The following is a 9,203-nucleotide window of genomic DNA, read 5'->3' on the forward strand; positions in this document are numbered from 1 at the left end:
GCCGGTAGCGTAGTGGTCATCGCACCAGACCGGTATTGTGGAGGTCGTGGGTTCGGATCCCACCCGGCGGGCATTTTTTTCTCCACTTTCCTTCTCTCTTTCCAAATTATTTATCTGTTTAATGACCTACCACATTCTCCCCTTTGCTTCCCGAGGTTTTCTTGACTGCCAACCCTTATTTTCTGTCTTATTTTCAACGAGCCCCTCATTTCTTATTCTGATTCGCGACATGCTTAGCGAGGGCCTCTGTTCTGGCAGTATTGGTGCCAAAGGTAGGTAGCTTAAGAGGGTTCAACGCTGGTCGACCACTCTCGACATGTCGGACACTCGAGTCACGGCCCGGGGGTTAAAAAGAAGGTCCCCTTAACCCCGAGTGGCGCTGGCTACCACCCCCAACTTCCAAGCACAGAAAACAAAAATACCTTTACGTAAATACCCCAGAAAGTGTAGGGGAAAATCGCCCCGCCGTTAGCGTAGTGGTCATCGCACCAGACCAGTATTCTGGAGGTCATGGGTTCGGATCCCACCCGGCGGGCATTTTTTCTCCACTTTCTTTCTTTCTAAATTCTTTATCTGTTTCAATGACCTACCACATCCTCCCCCTTGCTTTCCGAGGTTTTCTTGACTGCCAACCCTTATTTCTGTCGTGCATACATACATACATACATACATACATACATACATACATACATACATATTCTACAAGAGAAACACGACAAAAGTCTGTAATGCAAATATTTTTCACCCGCAGCAACCACTTTCTGGCGCAACGTGTACACCGTGAATGTTCCTGACCGACAGTGTATTTGCAGCTATTTGAATGCTTGGCAGTCGTGACAAGGTTCCTGCTACACCAAGATAAAAACTGTCGTATCATAGCAATTTCGTAGAGCATGAATTGGTTTCAGCAAAGTACACACGCGCAGCAATTACTGCCATTACGTTGCCGGCAGGCCGGAAAGAAGACATCATGTTGGAGTCCAGTTTATTTGCACCACCGTGTCATACTCATAACAATTAACGGGAGGACGAACAGCGGGCGATCGCACGGGAAATATTGGCATCCTGTTGCCAACACGTCAACCAACGTAATACAAAAGGGTATAACCTTTTTATTTGTTTTGTCTTTACAGATACAATGAGCAGTGAGTAAGCCGTATACCCTGCCAAGCGCCAGCGACCAATGTGTCGCGGTGTCAGTGCAGGTTTTTTTTTTTTTTTACCTGTCCAGAATTGCTTTACTTAAAACAGTGCGGTTACTATACGCCTGAATTTCACTGAGCGGATGCTTGAAAACAGAATAATATCGCACTGACAAAGATTGGGTAATTTAATTTTACGCAGTTGCTTTGTGAAAAGAACGAACCGCGGCTGAACCGAAGACGAGTTGCGTTGGCTGCCCAGAAAAAAATATCACCGAATTTGCCGCTCGATTCTTCGCCGTTGCTGCTGGCCAAACTTCGCTTTTTCTCTCTCCCGTTTTTGGTCTCCGTGCGAATTTGTTACGAGCCTGAAGTTTTCAAGGCCGCTGCTACGATGCACACATAGCGACACACAGTATTGTACACTACTTGTCTGTTTATTTATTTATTAGAATTAGGGCGTTGCAGAAAGGAGAGAGTAATTCGAATTTTAAGAAATGTTTGATACGGCTTTCTAGTCATGAGAGAGAGAGAGAACAACATCTTTATTGGCCGGCTAGAAGTTGATCAGGGGTACCAGCCTCCTGAAGGGGAGGCAGCGCCCTCGATTGCTGGCGTTGGAGGGCCTCCAGAGCAAACTGGACGGCCCTTCGTTGGGAGTCAAAGTCTTCCTTGCACACCGCACGAGCAAGGTGAGGAGGAAGCACATCCGTGGGTTCCGGGGTCACTGAGCATGTCCATAGCATGTGCGCCATAGTAGCGCGAGTAACACCACATAGCACACACACGTCACTGGGTTGTAGTTCGGGATGCACGTGTTTGGCCCACACCGGGGTCCACGTCGCGCGCACTTGTAGCTGTCTGAGGATCACTGCCTCTTGCCTAGAGAGGTTGGAGTGGGGTCCTGGGTACTGTCTTCTGGTTTCTCTGAACCATCTCAGCACCTCTCCGTATGTGTTAATCGGGGTGAAGTCATGATGATGGAGGATCACTGATGTTGGCGATCGGGGCGGGGAGGTGGTTCCATTCCGATGCAGTTTTCGGTACGAAGGAATTGAAGCGCAGGACGGAATTTCAACCTTGAACTGCCGTCCATCACGTTCCTTCACGCGAGGAAATGTGAAGGAACTGAAAAAGGTGGCGCAGTGATGCCAGGGTTAGTAAAGTGAATTTTATGCTAAAGGCCCGTGCGCGCTATTATCCTTCTTACTGAAAGTTCAGGAAGCTGTAAATGTATCTTAACTGAAGGTACGCTAGATGTTCGAAAGCAGTTGCACACAGTAAATCGGGCAGTGCGGTCCCGAATAGATTCAACGGAGTTAGAAAGGTATAATGAATGAGGGTCCCAAATAGATTCTAGTTTAAATCCGACGAGGGCTTTGCACAACAGTAGTTATAAAGAAATAGGGGCTGGAGAAAAGTCACGGCGCATGAAGCCGAGCATGCGGTTAGCGTCACTGGTTACGTAATCAACATGCGTTCGCAACGAGAGGTGTCTGATTCTGATTGTAGGATTTAACGCGCCGACGCAACGCAGGCGATGAGACGAGCCGTAGTGGAGGGCTCCGGATTAATTTTGATCACCTCGGGATCTTTAATGTGCGCCGAAATCTCGTATCTTGTTTTTCTCCTCCTTCAGAAAAGCGGCCGCCGCGGCCGGGATTCGAACCCGCGACCAGGTTATTGCTTTGTGAACACCGAGGTATTTGTACGTACTAACAACGCTAAGAGAGCTAGGTAAGGGTACGGAATGCTGTGGCGGTTGGGTGTAATTCTCACAGCTTTGCATTTCGCACATTCATTCTTCACACACATCAGGCTACACGGGCAATCAAAGCTCTCTTGGAATTTCTCCTCAGCACAGAACTGGACGAGTTCTGTGATTTAAAATTTTTAGTGCATCAAGTGACATCTTTTCGTTTTCACTTTTCCCTTCCTTTTTGTTTTTCTTGTCTCGTCTAGCGTAGCAAGCCAGCACGACGGCTCGGCTAACATCGCTGCTCTTCATTAGTTTTTTTCTCTCTCCCACACATTACTGCGGTAAGGGTGCCACGCCCGGAGTAGCGAATGCCGAGGGAGTAGGGACTCAACCTAAACGACCAAAACACGTAATTCAGTGCACGACTGCAACCCGTTGCTCGTGTGAAAACCGTTTTACCCGTGCCTCAGTGCGATAGGCAGAGATGCTGCGCGTCCGCACAGCGCACAACTCATGTTCAGTGTAATATGTCACTCCTGGATAGCAGTCCTAAAACTCAAATGTGTATAATGGGAGCGGCCGTCACCAGTTTCGTTTCTCATTGATCCGAGAGAAAAAAAAAAACAACGCGGCAGCAGTGGGTGGAGTCCGGCGCCTCTTTTTCCTCTTCATTTACGAAGGCAAACGAGCAGCCGTGACAAGGCTGCCACGCCAAAGTGCACGACTGGTCGACGCCTGCAGCCATTTGTAAGACCAAATCTGTTTGAGTAACGCATAAGGTTCGTCTATGCGAAATAATTACAGAAAAACGAGCGCCATCCAGGATACACGTGGCAATGTTCGGGATTATCTTCGAGGCTTGTTTATAATGTCCGTATGGTTCATATCTGCCTGCCCACGCCGATTCCAAGTTAATCATCGCAGCCGAGGGAGAGCGCTAAGAGGAAGGGCCGGCGGCGGCGGTGCCCGCATGAGCGCAGCAGGCGGGGACGATGCGTTGTCCGCGCAGCCGGGGCAGCTCGATGACTCACCAGCGACGCGGCGACCGGAGAGAGGCGCGTGCCGGGTTTTCTTCGTAGGGCGCCGAGATTGCGCACGAATAACTAGTCGGAACAAACGCCCCCCGGAAACAGTTCTGGTGCCGGGTGTTAACCCTCACAGGCTGGTGGGGCGCGGAAGTGGTAGGGCACGTTTTGCGTTGCGCCACTTCGGACGAAAGCCATCGCGTCGGGCTTATAGCAGCAAGCTTTCCGGTTTTTTTTTTTCTGGAAATAAATGAATATTTTAAAGGCCTGTCGAAGTACAAACAGTAATTTAGACCTGGCCAATCCCCCCTTGTGTGTACGTACCAGAAACACCGAAGGTATCATGATCATCATCATCGCCGTCTCGAAGCCATAGTGGCGGCGATGGTGGCAAAACATCATGGTCTTGTTCTTATTCACCTTTATTTAAAGGCTCGTACCCACAGAGGGGGATTGGCCAGGACTTGTGAGTTGTTTAGTTATGAAATAGCGAAGATGGAAGTGGAGGAGGAGGAAGCTTCTTTATTGAGCAAAAATGGTGAGTTAATCGGATAGTGGCTGATATTTATCAGTCTCCCTAGTCCAGAAGCCGGGGTCCTGTGCTGAATTCAGCTGGTCAGCGCAGACTCCCACTGTGCACGGGAAAGGGAGGTGATGGGATGGGGTGGTTGGGGCAAGAGAGGGAGAGAGAGAAACACGAAAAGATTCACCCCGAGGGGGGGGGGGATGAAAACATTGTTTCAACAAGGGGGGCCTTTCTGTGGCCGAAATGAAGTCGTGAAGTAGAAAAGTAAACTTATTTTCTTGAGTTTACGAGGCTTTTCTTTTTTTTTCTTTTTTGCTCAGAGACGCGGCGGCTTTCATTAAGTAATGTTGTAGGGGTTCTGGTTGATTGAGCCGAAGCAACGTCTTGTTTTTTACTACTGCATTCGTTTCAGGCGCACCATCTTTGCTGCTACGAGTTCAGCTGGTTGTAAAAGGTGAACGCGATGGAGCAGTTCCTACAGCCGGTGTAGAAAACCGAGATGTCCCTGGCGAAACCAAACTTGGGACGAGCACAATATGTACAGTTATAAAACCAGTGCCATTTCAGCCACATTGCTACTTTCCCGCCGACCAGCTGTTATGAAGGGCATACAACTAGCAGTCTTGTGGGGGCCTACGTGAACTCTGAAACAAGTTGCCAAAGTAAGACAATGCCCCGTAGATTCGAATTTCAAACAACCTCGAATTTCAAGCGCCCGCTTTCTGTTTGTTCCGCACGAACAGTAGAGTACAAACGTTGCAGTTCTTCGACGTAAGGCTAATTCAAGGCTACAAAAGAGAACTGCAGAAGCGGTATAACAACGTACAAAGTGTTGCTGTACATTACATCGCAATGCGCATGCGTGCCAATGCAGAACGCCGGACGTTTGGCGCGTTCCAAGTGCGGTTTGGAAAGTGTGTAAAATAGGTCACCCGCACATGCAAAGAATGTGGACGTTCGACGAAGCACGCTTAATAAAAGAAAAAAAAAAAAAAAAGAAACGAAGCACGCTGAAAAAACTGCGGTTGTTGGTTGCCTCATTGTGATTCCTTGTTTTTTTTTTTACATTGTGATTTGTATATCGCCCATTACGGTTGTTTGAAGTGCCTGTTAGTACTGTCTACTGTTTTTATGTCTTTCTTTTTTAAGTAGACTGAACATACTTTTACGATCAATTCGACCGCCACTCTTTCTTGCTTTTCTTCTTGTCATCCTTTTACCTAGTTCTGAGCTTTGTATTTCCATCTTGATTTTTCCGCTTCTCTGCTGACGTTAACCCTACCTTGCTGACAGCTGTAAGGGCTGTAGTCTGTGCTGTGCGCTGAATGCTGAGGCTACCTTTTGTATAAATTAATTTTGCGCCTGTCTGTAGACTCTGTACCACTTGGGTAAGTTTCCGAACATGCATTTAACGATCAGCACGTACGCCACTCCCTTCGCCCCCCCCCCCCCCCCCTTTTGTCACCTTGTGGTAAGCGTTGCGTAATCAGCCCTGTATTTCTGCCTTTTTTTTTCTCCCTGAATGATGCACGTGCTGGCAATAAGGATATCATTTGCATAATTATTTTGCGACTTTTTGTACCAATCGCACAAGTTTCCACCCGCTGCCACTGACCAGCGGGGCCGATAGGCCAGTCAAGCTGCTACATAATTCAGCTTTTTTAACGAGCTCTGGACGCAGCTCGGACTCGCGGCCTCCTGTACTTGGGAGGCTGAGCACATCGTGGTGTGCACAATAAACGTTTATTCCTCCTCCTCCGTGATTCCCGGCCATTTACTGCACGGGTAAATAAACAAATGTTCAATTGTTAAAAAAAGAATGAAACACCAAAGTAAAAATAGAACGCGTTTCTAAATTCCTGTCGCCACTGTGCAGACGCCAAAATGTTCGTAGGGATTGATGTACCTCAAGTGATCTTCGGGGCTCACTACTAAGATTTCAGAAAGTACACGCCCAAGTTGCACATTGGTCCGCCGGGTTGAAGAGAAATGTGCGCCGTGATGTCGCTTTTGTTTCCCGCTCCCACTGGGAACTGATTTCGGGCGTTTCCGAAATTAACCACGTGCAATCCAAAGTAAATAAACCCCCCAGTTCGTTTTATTCTTGGATTTCGCTTTTCAGCGTTTGCTTTTTTTATCTGTTCTGGCCCACGACACGGAGGCGTATGATGCGGGCGCAAAACTCGTAGTTCGAAACTATCCAGTATTTATTCTTCTCTTTGCACAACACGGCTCCCCTCGCAGTTCTGGAGAGGAGGTCGCCGTGAGGACGGACCGTCTTTCCTGCAGAGGAGCAAGATCGGAGGTCAGGCGATGTCCAAAGCTATTCATTCATCTTGAGCGAAAAGAGACAAAAAAATTATACCTCCGAAAAGAGGGAAGCTCTCCTCGCATGCAAACGTTGAGGAACGACTCAACCCTAGTTAGAATGGGTTTTGCAAATAAATTCCCCGACACCAAAGGCGCATCAACATAAAAGTTGAGGCGTACTGTTTGTGTTGGGCTTGAGTGTTCTACCTTCTAAGTTCCCTTCGCCAAGGATTCTACCACATGCGATTTTTAGAACCCGCACGCCTTAAATTAAATGTATACTAAAGCACTATATAATTTGTTAGTGATCAATTACTCAGTTTTATACAGCAAGGAAAAAGTAATGACGTTACATTTTCACAGTAACTCTAACAAGTTACTTTTAAAAATTCGTAACCAACTTTTTTTACTTAGGTAACTGTAACACTGTTGCTTTTTACTGGTTACGGGCGGGCCCATGACTGGCTGTAGCCGACCTCCCCGTTGGTTACGGCCTCGAGCACTCCCGAGGTAGCAAGGGAAGGCGTGATCGGGATGGTACGTCGGCGCTGTTGTGGGGAACACTCCGTGGTGCAAGTCATCGTCATCATTCAGCGGTGAAGGCAGCAAGGCGAGCGAAACCACTGCAGCGCTCATCAAAGGAGCAGAAACCGCAGGGATGTAAGTCGACCGGCCGTCCGTCGAGGCGCCAAGTGGCGTGGTTACAAACGTGCCGCCTCCCGCTCCTGCAGGAATGCGGCGATGTAGAAGCCCAACGACGCGACTGGCGGCGGAAAAGTCACAAATGAGGTGTGACTGTGACGTCGATATCACGCAACTTTTCCGCCGCCGATTTGATACGACGAGCACGACTCGGAGGTAACAGCGTCCACCGAGCAAAGCCACTGGCACTCGGGGATGCAATCCCACTGTGAAAATGCACGATTACCCTAGTCGTTACCAAAATGCTGCAGCCTCTTCGCGATGGAGAAACAGAGAAAAATTTATTGGTCATCTTTGCTGATCGCAACAACCCGAGGAAGATGGTGGGCGCGCCTTGTAAGGATCTCCGATTTCTGCGGAGACGTAAATTTACGAACAAGCAGCCGGCTCAGCTGACACGGACTGACAGTCCAAATCGCGTTTTGCATGCCGACTGAATTCCAGCCGGAGCGCACGTGGACGCGGCATGGTGGGTGCGTCAGAGCGAAACACCCCCGTCCCCCCCCCCCCCCCCATCCCTTTTTTAGGGGTGTGGAACAATTTCCCTGAGGTAGTCTTAGTGAATACGGAGTCAGGTATTTCATTAAACACGTCCTGTCGGCTTGTGCGTTTAAAAGTATTTTCGCAGTGGTAACACGTTTTCAGAAGTAAGGATCAGAAAAGGTCATGCGTGCGAAGAAAATGTGAACAGCGATAGAGCTCGTTGACGAACTTGCTCAATATGTGTAGTTTGGACAGGTAGGTCATTTCGGCCATGCCACGATTTCAGATCCACTGCGTACTTCTTCGCGACAGCACGGAATTTCGTGAAGGCTGGCAAGAGAAGACAAACTTTCTTCCGATGCCTGTTGTGATGCTCTGGCAATTATCTAAAGGCATGCCTCCTCCAAGCAAGCATTCTCTTTGGCCGCCAGCGGAGCAACCCAGCTTATTAAAGCGGTGACATAAGATCTTGTGGAAAATTTTGCTCCCATATTTGCGACCATAAATATTTTCACGGTAAATCGTCCGGGAGAAATTGGGCGACATATTTATTAATTGACGCAATATACTTATGTAGGGGCAAATTGGCTTTTACTCGAAAACGGGCGCAATAACGACAATTGGGGCAAGTACAGATAACGGTCGCCTCCTGATCACATCTCGTAAGCGAGAGCTTGCTTCTGACGCGGCGGTGACGTATCACAAAGCCCTTCAAGCGAAATCCAATTACGCGAAATCTGCGGAGCTGCCCACTTTTGGAGCGCGGCCAAAAATGGTACCGTCAGAAAGTCCAGGTTAATTCATATCACTGCGGACGGTAGAGCAATCCCGCGTGATCGTTTGTGACGCACCAAACGTTGCATCTGATCCGCGATTCTCACCTAAGCGCGAGTCTGCGAATTTACGAGCGCACGCGGCACGAACCCGAAGACCACTTTCCCGTACACGTCGCATGTTTCCACCGCGCGCATGCTCGCCTTGGCGGGAGACGTGGCGAAGCACGACGCTGCCGATTCATACCGCGCGGCGTTCCGGCAAACAAACGCAGTTGTGTGACCCCTGACGAGGCGGCCCTTCGGGAGATGACGCAGGTGGAAAGCGCGCGCTACGATCGCGCGCGGTGCCTGCCCTTGAAGTCCTCTCGGCGAGAAAGGCAATCGCCGAGTTTCCCGGGGGAGCGCACCGGCTGCCGGCCCGCAAACGAGGTCGCGCTAACCGTGCTCGTGCAGCACGGGAGCTCTCGGCCGGGCTCGCAAAGCTTGCGCGAGTGCACGGTAGGCACCCTGTTACGTACTCCGAGAAAAGGGCCAGCAGCG

At 49.3% G+C, this 9,203-nt stretch overlaps 1 long non-coding RNA gene and 1 other non-coding gene across 2 annotated transcripts in view; one reads left to right on the forward strand and one right to left on the reverse strand.

Moving 5' to 3' along the window:
* Positions 1-462: 462 nt before the first annotated feature.
* Trnat-agu (transfer RNA threonine (anticodon AGU)) lies at positions 463-535 on the forward strand. The gene has a single exon. It is a non-coding gene; the product is annotated as a tRNA-Thr (tRNA).
* Positions 536-1,041: 506 nt separating this feature from the next.
* The window catches only part of LOC144170803 (uncharacterized), an 8,400-nt gene continuing 238 nt past the window's right edge, over positions 1,042-9,203 (reverse strand). The window contains exons 1-3 of the long non-coding RNA XR_013322679.1: positions 9,182-9,203; positions 3,873-4,498; positions 1,042-2,270 (exon numbers count right to left, since the gene is read on the reverse strand). The exon at positions 9,182-9,203 is cut by the window's right edge and continues 238 nt beyond it. This is a non-coding gene — a long non-coding RNA (uncharacterized LOC144170803). The remainder of the gene's footprint in view (positions 2,271-3,872; positions 4,499-9,181) is intronic.

The sequence above is a fragment of the Haemaphysalis longicornis genome, unplaced genomic scaffold, assembly GCF_048455015.1.
Source record: "Haemaphysalis longicornis isolate Haplotype H1 unplaced genomic scaffold, Haemaphysalis longicornis Haplotype H1 scaffold_2, whole genome shotgun sequence".
In the NCBI taxonomy this organism is placed as follows: Eukaryota; Metazoa; Arthropoda; class Arachnida; order Ixodida; family Ixodidae; genus Haemaphysalis; species Haemaphysalis longicornis.